At 38.5% G+C, this 13293-nt stretch overlaps 1 protein-coding gene across 1 annotated transcript in view; it reads right to left on the reverse strand.

Annotated features, from left to right (window-relative positions):
• Window positions 1-3053, reverse strand: part of LOC128862519 (uncharacterized) — a 284688-nt gene extending 281635 nt beyond the window's left edge. Inside the window, exon 1 of the mRNA XM_054101195.1 lies at window positions 2831-3053. The gene's annotated coding sequence lies outside the window, so the exon portion shown is untranslated. The remainder of the gene's footprint in view (window positions 1-2830) is intronic.
• Between the last annotated feature and the right edge of the window lie 10240 nt (window positions 3054-13293).

Genomic DNA, 13293 nt, shown 5'->3' on the forward strand with positions numbered 1-13293 from the left:
TTTTTGAATAATTTTTTACTGAATAAGAAAGAAAATGATTTTGAGTGATGTACATTTTTATTTTCAACTTTATGCGCACATTTACTTGTCTGTCTATAAACCACAGTTGTACAGGTTCACAAGTATTAAATATGATTGGCATACGACGCCATTTGCAAAATTTAAAAACCTTCGAATAGAGTGATTAATGTTGTGTAAACTTGTATAATCCTAGAACCAGCGATCATATATAAGTAGCATTGCTTCAAAGCGTAAGTGAAACTGGCTCGGCCACTCCTTACGCAGACCAAATAACCACATCACCAGAAATGCAGTTAAATGGAACCCGCAGGGCAGTCGCCGCAAAGAAAAGCCGTCAAGCACATGGAGACGGATGATAGAGATGGTGATGGAGAAGACGAATGAAACATGGAACGAAATTAAATTACTGCCGCAAAATCGGGACCAGTGGAATCAATTTGTTGAGGCCCTATGTTCCAGATAGGAACCAAACGATCAAATATATTGCTTCAAAATAAATCTATTCAAATTCACATAACTATAAATAACAGCATTTTTATAATTGGACACGCGTGCAAATCATTGAGCTCATTATTTTGTACAAAATTAACGAACTTTAAAAAAGTCCTGCTTACTTCAGAGTACTCTTGTACTTGCATACCGACTTAAGCACATTTCAAAGCGATGAAAGCTTCTTATCTATTTTCCGGCATTTATGTGACATCATTACATATTCATATATTCACTTTCATGTAAATAGTAAGCCGAAAATTACAAACAGCTGTTTGATTTTGCGAGCATCACGTGGGGCATGTTTACATCTTTATCTGCAGACACTTGCAAGCAATTTATGAACTCATCAAATGAGTATCGAATAAGTAAATAAAATAATTCTAAGAATAAATCATTATAACAATATGTATGTTCACACGAAACCTACGGTCTGTGTCAGAAAATAGGAACCACGATTATTCATGCAGTATAAAAGATATATGTATATTTAAAAATTTTTACCTGAAAGTACTACTGTGGGCAAAAAGTAAGCTGAATTTATTTGTCAAACTTCGCGGGATTAAAATTTCGCTCTAGTTATTTTTTTTATGAGTTGGCAGCACTGTTAATAACATCAGGACAAGCTCAAATGCATCATTACGGGAGATGAGACTTGGATTTATGCTTACGACCCTGAAACAACCGACCAATCAAGCGAATATCGTGCGAAAGGCGAGGCCAGACCGAAAAGAGCACGTCAAAGTCGTTCAAAAATAAAGGTCATGATGACAGTTTTTTTCGATTTTCGTGGTGTGGTGCACTATGAATTCCTTCCACCTGGCCAAACTGTTAATAAGGAATATTATTTGAGCGTCATGCGACGTTTACGTGAAGCAATTCGTCTAAAAATACCAGAATTATGGGCCAACAACTCTTGGTTTTTGCATCACGATAATGCACCGTCTCACACTGCATTCGTTCTTCGTGACCATTTCGCCAAAAATTCCACGCATATCGTTCCGCAACCACCGCATTCGCCTGATTTGCCTCCGTGTGACTTCTGGCTATTCCCAAAACTCAAGAGACCACTCCGGGGAACGCGTTTCGAGTCGATTGAGGAGATAAAAACTGAATCGAAGAAGGTGCTGATGGCTATACCGGAAATGGACTATTTGGCATGTTTCGGGGATTGGAAAAATCGTTGGCATAAATGTATTTCATCGAGAGGGGATTATTTTGAAGGGGATGAAATTGATTTACAAGGATAAATAAAGATTTTTTATTTTACAACCAAATTCACTTTACTTTTTGCCCACAGTAGTATGTACAAAACTACTAGTCGCAATCACTCAATAAACCGTGTAGTCTTCAACGTTGCCGAGTATAGCCTGACATCTTCTTTGCTTCCTGCTTTGAGCCAGCTTTTCTGAGTAGCTCGTCAACAAACATGACTAGATTTTGCAAACTTAATGCACGAGTTCCTTTAAATCGTGGACTATCTTTTTGACAAAAGGCCGTTTTCATAGTTCCTCACACATTTTCATTGGGGTTGGCGTCTAGAGACTGGAAAGGCCAGTCCATTGCTGTGACGCCATTTTCTTGTTTTCTTTTTTCTCAATGTGTTTTTCTGTGAGCAGTTATTGTGGTGATGTGGGACGTTCTTCAGTCGACGTTCAATGGTGTTGATACTCATATCTATTCCCGTTTTAGCAAGAATTGTGCGTGCTTGGTATAGTCACAAAGAAGGGTCCCTCTTAAAAAGTTGGACGATCACTTTATCCTGCTTTTTGTCGTCACTCGCTTCAAGCCGTGCTCGAAAAAGCCATCAACATTTTTGTACACTTTATACCGCTGATTCCCCATCACAATAAACTTTTTTGATCTCTTAATTACGCGGCGTAAGGAAATTTCGGCTCTTTCGAATGCATGCATAAAAATACCGCCTCAAATCGCTGCGCGTATATCTCACTCATTTTTGTTTGGTTGCGTATACGGGAAAGTTTCGAACGACACTAACCTGAGTTAGCACTGGCGTCGTAGTGCTTGAGTGGGACTATTACGCAGCAAAAAGCAGAACGCAGTATATCTTGAAGTTACAAGAAAAAAAGCGGTTCTTTTCTTCTGACACAGACTGTATGAAGCATATGAAATAAAGAAAAGTCACTTACAGATAGAGCCTGTTGAAAGGGAGCAACAACAACAAAGTGATGAACGGCTATATCTTTCATATAAAATTTCAGAGAGAATTTCAGTTCAATAGAAACCGACATCGGAAACGGAAACGGCGGCACCAACACTAACGTGAGCAATTGAAGGACATAACTGTGATCATGCTTACTTGTTTACTTGTCACTTTCACTTTCAAAAGTCTCGATTGCAAATCGATTGGTCACTTAGCAAAATTTTGGTTGTAGGTTAAAAAATATTGTTATTAAATTTTTAAATTTTTAAATATTTTCAACGTTTTTGTTTTTCTTTTTTTGAGATCAACACTCCTTCGATTTCCGTTATATGCTATACATCGCAAGTAACGATTAATTTTTACACTTAATCTTTTTTTAATGTATCTTTATTGTGCGTCCGAGTAGATATTTGATAAAAACGAGATGAAGTTAAATTTTAAGCAAATATAATAAATAAATATTTTAAAATAAAGTTAATTTTTTTAAAAACTTTTAAACATTTTGGATTTAAAAGAACATTCTAAATTTTCAAAAATTTGTTCATCTCAAAATACTCCGAATTTTTTGTAATTTTCGCATTTTTATTATTTTTTAAATTTAAAAACATCTAATTTTAAAAAATTTGTTAATTCAAAATATTAAGAATTTTTTTCTAATTTTCACATTTTTAATATTTTTTCTATAAGATATTTCCCAGATTTAACTAATGCTTTGGACTATTCTTTTACATTCTGTTTAAATTTAAAAACCATTCTATTGTACATTTACAAAAATTTATTTATCAATTTTCAATTTTTTTTTCATTATTTTTTTATGAAAATCTTTCGCCAACTTAACTAATAGATTTTAATATACTGTTGCATTCCGTGACTATTTGCTTACAAAAGTTTTGCTTTAAAAAAAATTATTTCTTTTCATTGACTCAATGTATTCATTGCAATGAATATTCTAATACATTCAGTGAATATTTTCTCAAAAATGTTTTGACACTGTTTTAAATAAATAAATTTCTGAAAAAAATTGTTTTAAATAAACAAATTTTGAAAAACAACAATTTGCTTCTCATAGATTTTTGCAACATATTGCAAAATATTTCATATTCTGGAATACTTCCACCCTAAACATTACTTGCAGGTATTTTTGTTTTTATACTTTTTATTTTTTTACCCTTTTCTAATTGATAGTTTTTTTATTATTATTATATTTTTTTTTTTTTTGCTTAGTGTTTCACCTTCTGATTTACTCAAATATTTTTATATAATTTATTATACATTTGATTATATTTTATCATTATTTTGTATGTATTTGTTTCGCACTACTGTGTTTATGCCCAACACCACTTCAACTTCCTTAACACAAACACTCCATCATTTGTAAATTTGTAAAATTGCAAGTCTAATATTTGTTTCTATTTGTGTTTAGCCATCACATTACTTCCATTTTCCGAATTCTTCGTTCCTTTACGAACGCTGTAAAACACGCAACTGAAGTTATTTCTCGTCGGATGCAGGAATTTATATGCCCACAGTGAATAAGGAATTTGTTTATGTGTCTGAAAAGCTGCGCGACGCAGGAAAGCTCTCAAGCATCGCACGCTCTTCGACGTTCGTTCGCGAAGGCGCTCTTATACGGAGCTCTATGGCTAAACATTCAGTTTTACATATTTCATTACAATGAAGAAATAAACAAGAAAAAAATATTAAAAAGGATAAATGTTAGTGATAATCAAAATAGTAATTACAACAATAATAATAATGATAATTTTTTTGACATTGCCAACCGTTTTTTCGTTATGAAACTATTTATTTAGGGATTTAAAACCTCAGTAAATGCAAAAATATTTTTATTTTTTTAACGGCCTTTCTATTTTTTTATTTTTTTAACGGCACAAACTATTCATACCATACCAAATACCTAAATATCATAAATATCCACCTTTTGCTATTTTGCCGCCAAAAAACTCAGCAACACATCAACATTTCACATTTGTTTACACCTCAAATAAAAATTCTACCAGTTGCTTTTATAAGAGAATTATGGACGCCAGCAAAACGCAGCAGCTGTCTGCCGCGAAATGCCGCCTAGTAAATTCTAGGAAAGTAATGAAAACTCAAATAAAACCAAAAGTTTTGTTGTGCCTTTCTCTCTGCAATCTCCAAATCTTCAACAGCCGAATAAACCAATGAGAGAGACATTTTTTCAACATTGAGCACTGCCTCGATAGTAATAAACTTAGGTATGAGCCACTTGTTGATCAGATATGGAAACTCATTCCATGCTTATATCCGCGTGCATTTGTGTACAAGAGTCTTATAAATTTGTTCTCATAACGGTTGAATGTAACAGCGCAAAGGAATCGAGATAGATATAGACATACATACGTATATTTTCAGTCCCAAATGACGAGAGGAGTAGATTTTGCAATATCTGTCCGCGCTCCCGTTTGTGTGAATGATAATTCGGCACAAAATTAATATATTTCAGTGAAATTTGGTACACCTACACGGTTTGATTGAAAAGTAATGAGCCCTCCCGCGCGGAGCGTCTGCCAAGCGATCAACCGAATCGGCTGGTGGGGGAAAATGATCGTTGAACCTTCCCCTTCCACTAGAAACTGGTCCCAGTTCGCTGGCAACAGCGGTGCAGTCAACATCGCTCCGCTCGTGAAAGCTGTTTGAAAAGTGTGTTAGGATTTTGCAGTGGCGAAAATGCAGCGATCGTTGGGGCAACGTTACTCGATCAAATTTTGCGTAAAGCTAAACAAAACGAGTACCGAAACCATTGGGCTACTTAAGGAGGCTTGCGCCCACCAATCTCTGTCCAGTGCCCAGGTAAAACAGTGGCACAAGTCGTTCAAGGAAGGCCGGGAGGACGTCGAAGACGAACAGTGGTCTGGAAGGTCTTCGACGACCCAAACAGACAAAGATGTGAATCGGGTTCGTGAATTTTTGAACATTGATTGACCGTCGTGCTAGTCTACGTGAGATCAGTGAAGAGTTAAATTTAACTTATTACAATGTGCGGGAAATCGTCAACAATTGGACCCTTCATCACGACAATGCGCCGGCGCACACCGTCTTCCCCTGCATCTCTGCATTGGCTAAGATGGGGGTTCCGGTGCTTCCCCACCCTCCCTACAGCCCAGACCTGTCCCCTCCGGACTTCTTCTTGTTCACGGACTTCTTCTTGTTTCGACTCCATCGAGGCGATCCAAAAAACTGTGACATCCGAATTGAACGCGATTCCGGCGGATGAGTTTAAAAAATGTTTCCTACAGTGGAAGGACCGCTATCAGCGGTGTATTGACGCTCAAGGGTCCTATTTTGAAGAATATTAGTTGTATAAGCTAAAAGGTTTAATAAAACTGTTTAAAAAAAGTTAGGCTCATTACTTTTAAACTTTCAAACTTTATTTAAAGTAGGTTCGTAAATAATCACGCCCATCTCCCTTGCAAAATTGCCCTCATTGAGGAGAAAATGGAAAAAACTGAATTTCGTGTGCTTATGAAGCCGATTCACCCTTAGAAACCCACTGTTTCGACTGTTGTTTGGTCTCTGATGTGTGGTGATGGATCCATGTTTCATCCACGGTTACAAAACGGCGCAAAAACTCCTCCATATTGCGATTAAACAACGCCAAACCTTCCTGTGAAGTTGTTACACGATTGCGTTTGTGGTCTCCTCAAATTATTGGGTAGTCTGATAAAGGTAGCTGTAAAACACAAACTAACTGACGCAGCACGTTCAAATTTTGAAAGGAGTCAACTGACAGATGCCCGTTGACAGGAGCAGTATTTCTTTTTCAGCAAAGAGGTCAGAAATACAAAAAGTCACGGACTTATTGACCCGCCCTCGTACTTGTTAAGACTGAATTTCCGTACATCCGTCTGATACCGAAGTTTGAGTTTCGTCTATAAGTTTTTTATACTTCACAATCAGCCCCAATTGAATTTCGTTAAAATGTACGCAGGTCTATTAAGGTCGCTCCGGACCGTATTTAGCACCTCCGTACTTTTTACTCGTAGACAGTAATTAACCTTATATGGCAGATGGGCGTGGTTTTTGACCGATTTCTCCCATGTCCTGATTGATTGTTTGGGAAGCCAAAGATTCAACACATTTGCATATTTCATACGTTTCATGGGTATTTGACCTACATCTATTATATTTTAATATGTAAATTAACTGTTATCGAGTTAATCACTAAGCCAAGCATAATGCGATGATTGCCAATAAAATTTCATTAATAACCCCAGTCATGCTCAATGTGGACATTTTTATTTTTACTTTTTTATCATGAAACCTTTTACCTTTTCAGTTTTACATGTGAATTATAAATAGGGCTGTTGAATATTATTAACTTTTCACCACCAAACGACTCTCCGGTCAATAACTAATCTTGCAACACCTCGCTATCCTTTTCGTTCACTCTCATTACATTTTATGTTAATTACCAGCAGTCTAACAGTGGCTAAACACATTTGTATTAATTTTTGTATATGTGTACATATAATATAATATATTTACTTACATATTATACACAAGTATAAGCAGAAGCCCTCTGGCTTTGTGAGCATATGGAAATATAATAAAAAAATCAGTTACAAAAATTCAAAGCTCTGAAAACCCTCAATTTTAAGTAGTAAATTTAAATTCAACATTAAGGCATTTGGGTTAAAACCAAGGCAAAGTGAGAAGCTAAGGTGGCGTCATTAAAAAACTGTTACTTTATTTTTCGCGATTTTGACAAGTCTGACATCAGCTTCCTTCGCAAAACAAAGCAAACGAACAAAACAAACAAGAGTAGGAGAAATTACAACGAACGAAGTGCCGCTAGTTAAATTGTTAAAGCACAAATGAATATAAAGCCTCAAAATGCAGTGTGTTCGCGTTTTTAAGGGGAAGACGCCGTGGCTAGAAAGTAAAGGGTGATTTTTTAGCTATTATATTTTTAAACAGTTGGTTTAAACAGCTGACACACGTTTCGTGTTTTGTTTCACTGTCAAACATCTTCAGTTTCGTCTATAATTTAACCATGAATCATCTCACAAATGAAGAACGCTTGCAAATCATTGAATTTTATTATAAAAATGCGTGTTCTGTTAAGAAAGTTTAAGATCCACTTTTATCGAAAAATTGTGTTCAGCGACGAAGTTCATTTTTATATCAATGGGTTCGTAAATAAGCAGAATTGTCGATTTTGGAGTGAAGATCAGCCAGAAGAATTGCAAGAGCTACCAATGTATCCAGAAAAGGTCAGAGTTTGGTGTGGTTTATGGGCTGGAGGTATCATTGGACCGGACTTCTTCAAAGATGATGCGAATCGTAACGTAATTGTGAATGGTGAGCGCTACTGTGAAATGATATCCAACTTTTTTTTGCCCAAAATGCAACAGCTTGACTTGCATGACATTTGGTTTCAACAAGACGGTGCCACATGCCACACAGCACCCGTAACAATGGACTTGTTGAGAGGCGAGTTCGGGGAACATTTTATTTCACGTTCGGGACCTGTCAATTGGCCACCCAGATAGTGCGATATAACGCCTTTAGATTATTTTTTGTGGGGCTATGTTAAAGCTCATGTCTATTCAGACAAGCCTGCTTCAATTAAGGCATTGGAAGACAATATTAAAGCATTTATATGTGAGATACCGGACGAAACATTGGACCATTTGAAGCGCAGTCGCGGTCAACATTTGCTTGAAATAATCTTCAAACATTAAATTATATGGACTGTACTATCGATTTAAATAAAAATTTCATGCATTTTTCTGAATTTTACGGGTGTTTTTTTGCAAAATTTTCCTATAGCCCTTAAAAAGTCACCCTTTACATATATATAATGTTAGAGCTCCCATTGCACGATTTTCATAATATCATAGCCTACCAGAGTTTTAATGTCCATATTACCTAAATGGAATTATTGTAAGTCTCGTTTTGTGGTTGCATACTGTATCAAGTCCATAAGCAACACATATTTTCCTTGCCCTTTCTTCTTTGTTCGTAGCCGTAAGGAGTTATTATCGAATATTCTCTTTTTTACCTATATTTTGGTAATATTGTGCCACTCAACTACTTTCCCATAAAACTATTGAACTATAATGTCACCTTTGCCGCACAGAAAGCCGTTCAGTTTTTGCACAATAGATCTATTTTGATCACAGTCCGCAGTAGCCTTATATTATATAATACACCATTTCCCATATAGGAAAATAGTCAGTATTTTTAAGTTGCCCAGACATAAGCTCGGCAGATTTTAACTCATTGCGCCTATTTCTGAACTTAATTAGTAGACATAGACAAGGCAAATATTTAGGACCACCAGAACTTCATAATTATCACTTAGTGATTAAACTTTAAGGAAAGGTAAAAGTCGCCTATTGGCTGGCAATAGAAGTTTTACGAGGAAGCTTCCCATAGAATCCGTCGCTGAAGGCGGCTGTGGGTTCGTTGCCGTCATATTTATGGAAATAATAATATGGGGGCGTCCATAAATTACGTGAGATGTTTAGGCGGGGAGGGGGTCGAGTCAAATCTCATCTAATCTTACGTTGGAGAGAGGGGGGGTCTCGGTAAATATAACGCAATTTTTTTTCTGATTGAAACAAAAAAATTGTACATGCTTAAGATTTAATCTCAAGCGTAATCGTAGTATGATTAAGATCATTCACTAATTCGTTCGAAAGAAAATAATTTCATTCATACTTCGACGTTATACATTACTACTGTCAAACCATCATATTTGTTTTATACCAAATAGCTCAATTTAATCTGAATTTGCGGTACAGTGTAGCCCGTCGGTTGTTTTCGCGCCACTATGAGCCGAACGCCTTATCACTCAGGTTGACGTTTGACAATTCCGGACTTTAAAGAACATGACGGAAAATCATTTGCTCCATTTCTAATACGCGTACCGATTCAACCGCTGAATGCCTTCATCAGCACGCCTATTTTCTCTATTGCCCAAGTATACGTGATGATTTAGAGAAAATATGCTGCAGTACATGCGGTATTTACTTCGCATCTATCACAAGAGCTGCAGAGCACAGGAGAGCAGCTCACATTGCACCAGCTAAGCAAGCGCGTATGTTCCGCAAAGTGCGACCCTCACGGATTGTCACAAGACGAGCTAATGAGTTACTGTGCGCAAGCGTCAACGGCTTAGAGTGGCTAGATTAGAACGAAGTTGAAGGAGCACATGATTTTACTGAAAATCATATGGACATATTGGTCCCAATAGTCTCTCTTGAAACCGCGCATGATTCTCCATGGACTGAATTAGAGTAGATATTCTTTTTTTAATCGCAGTAGTTACGATTTAAGTCTTCTATTGTTACATTTTTATTACACTTATAACTCTCAGCAATATTGATTACTAGTCTTAACTAGTCGTAAATAAAAGCACGAAGCAAATTTTTTTTCTTTTTACAATAACAATCCAACGAGTTTACATAAGAAACCCACATTTCGAAAAATCTCACGTGAGATTGGGGGATGGGGGAGGGGGTTGAATAAAATCTCACGACATCTCACCAGGGGGGGAGGGAGGGTCAGAAAATTGAAAAAAACACCTCACGTAATTTATGGACGCCCCCTATGATTCTAGTACGGGGGATAGCCATTGATGTTATGAACAAGATATTAAAATTTCAGACGATTCGGATGAATAGCTTTTGTTAAGTTTTACAACACCAGGCCGAAAAAGGTCGTTTCGACGTAAATGAGTTTGAAGTTTGAGGCATAGGAGCGCGCGGACTGCTCTCTACCTAGTTAATAGGCTGTAGAAGCTATAATATTGGGAATTTCCGCATGAAAATTTCACAGTATATTCTTAAGATACTATACTACAAGTGGCCTGCCCAGTATCCTTTAGCAAGAAAGACTTTCCTCCCTGGTGGAGCAAAACGCTGACCGACTTGAAAGAGAAGGTTAGGAGAGTCTTCAACAAATGTTATCTAATAAGGAACTTTCAAGATTACCGGGAAATTTTGAAAGTTTATAAGAAAGCCATTAGAGATGCGAAGCGCAACTCTTGGAAAGAGTACTGCGAATCCATCGAATCCGTAAAAGACTCGGCCAGACTCAGCAGGATCCTATCCAAGGACCACTCCTGTAAAACTCTTGTCAAAAGAGAGAACGGGGAGTGGGCTGAATTTGCAGGCGAATCCTTAAAAATCTTTATTGATGCCCATTTCCCGGAAAACTCTATTGATCGGGTCCGTAACGAAGACCCGAACCGGCAGGAGGGGTTACCTGTGATGTCCCTGACACCGGTCCTGTCCGTCAACAGGATAAACTGGGCAATCGAGAGTTTTTCCCCTTTCAAATCTCCAGGCATCGATGGTATCAGTAAAGGTGGTAGCATATGCCGATGACTTGGTCCTGATGGTCTCAGGTCCCTTCCCATCAGTAATGGCTGAAATTTTGGAAGGTGCACTGGCTACACTCAGCAGGTGGGCCGCCAGTAGCGGTCTCAGAGTCAACTCTGACAAAACGGAGTTGATGCTATTCACCAGAAAATACAAGCCTCCGCCGTTTAAGCTTCCTAGACTTAACAACCAGTGTCTTACACTTTCATCGGAAGTCAAGTATCTTGGTGTAATACTTGACCCCAGGCTCCACTGGAAGCTGCACATAGAAAATCGAGTTAAGAAGTCTAATATAGCCTTCTACACCTGTAAATCTATGTTCGGCAAAAAATGGGGCCTCAAGCCACGTGTCGTACTCTGGATGTACAACTTAGTGGTTCTGCCAATTTTGACATACGGTTGCCTAGTTTGGTGGTTAGCTCTTCAGAAGGGCTACAACTTCACTAAATTAGAGAGAGTGCAGAGAACTGCATGTGTGGGCATAACTGGTGCCTGCAGAACATGTCCCACCGCTGCGCTCAACGTTATACTCCACTTAATTCCTGTGGATCTGCAGGTTAAATCCATTGCTGCTCAGAGTGCTATCAGACTGAAGGAGTTTGGCCTTTGGAGACAACTCCCTGTTGGGCATAGCAGCATCTTGAAGCAGATCTCCCCTTCCTTCTCTGATATTCGCACCGACCTCTCCATCCGCAAACTGTGCTTTGAGGGTTGTGCTAGGGCTATCTTTCCGAGCAGGCAAGATTGGAAAGAGGGGAGAGTTGTTGCGGATATAGAGGCCTCTGTTTTCACTGACGGATCCAAAATGGAGTCTGGAGTGGGAGCGGGGGTATACTCCAAATCAGCCAACATCTCGGTCTCCTATAAACTGCCGGAGACAAGCAGCGTCTTTCAAGCAGAGGTCTTCGCGATCCTGCAGGTATGCAAAATGCTTCGGGATCGCTGTTGGGAGGGAGACATAAATATTTTTTCCGATAGCCAAGCTGCAATCAAGGCACTGTCGTCGCCGCATTGCAGCTCTCTTCTCGTGAACTCCTGTAAGGAGGAACTTAAACGCCTTGAACGGGCAGGAAACATCTCCCTCATCTGGGTTCCTGGGCACAGGAATATAGAGGGAAATGAAATTGCCGATGAGCTTGCCAGGAAGGGGGCGGCAGAACCGAGTCCAGCTGCCCTCTTCTCAGACATCGGTATCCCCTTGGCCGTCGTTAAAGGGAAACTACACAACTTCTTTCTAAGAAAAGCGCAAGACAGATGGAGGTCTGTCTCATCGTGTGCCATTTCAAAAGCACTATGGCCTCAATACGATATAAACAGAACGCTTAAGGTGATGGGAACCCCCCGCCATTCAATTTCCAAACTCATCGCGGTGATCACTGGCCACTGGGTGATCGGCACTCACGCGGAGAAGCTTGGAATTCCGTACAACCCCCATTGCAGAAGCTGTGGGGATCCTGCAGAGAAAGAGACTGTGGAACACTTTCTTTGCAGATGTCCGGCTTTGGCGGCTAGGCGCTTGAGATTCCTCAGCGTCCCCTTTGGGGATGACTTGATGAAATTCTCCAGCCTAGATCCCTTTTCTCTCCTCCGCTACATCAACAGCACTGGATGGCTGTAGACGGTCTTATCTCCTCCCTTAATCCTTTCACAGGTAGTGGTCCACTCTATGGTATCAAAACGGCACGTAAGTGCTACTTGTAGCGTACCTGGGGTACTCTTGCCATCTTACCTACCTACCTACCATACTTTCGAAATATCGGAAAAACAAAAAATTGATTTTTTGAAATTTCTAGACCACCGGGTACCCTTAAATAATTCGACTTACGAGCCAGTAAAGGAAGTCCAGTTCCAGTTAAGTCCAAGGAAGTCTAAAGTTCCAGTTAAAATATTTAGCGCAAATCGCGGATGAAGGCATTCGAATGGTCCATTTAAACGTCTGATGAGCCTGTAACCAGGGATATACACCTGCTGCAATGCACCTGGTGATTTGAAAAATATGTTAGAACCAAACACTGCAATCACTTTCCTTACTCTAATCCTATTGTGGTGAGCGCCTTGAAGTTATTCCTCAAATTGCCAACAATACTAACTACATATTTACAATATGTTCGTAAGTATATATGTGTGTATATTTCAAAAAATTGATGAAAGTCTTATTTGAATAATTTAATAGGTACGTTCTGGCATAATTGCAGTAAATGCGAGCTAAAAACAAATCAACAAATAATGAAATTGTGTATACTGTAA

Source organism: Anastrepha ludens, chromosome 4 (genome assembly GCF_028408465.1).
Source record: "Anastrepha ludens isolate Willacy chromosome 4, idAnaLude1.1, whole genome shotgun sequence".
Classification (NCBI taxonomy): domain Eukaryota; kingdom Metazoa; phylum Arthropoda; class Insecta; order Diptera; family Tephritidae; genus Anastrepha; species Anastrepha ludens.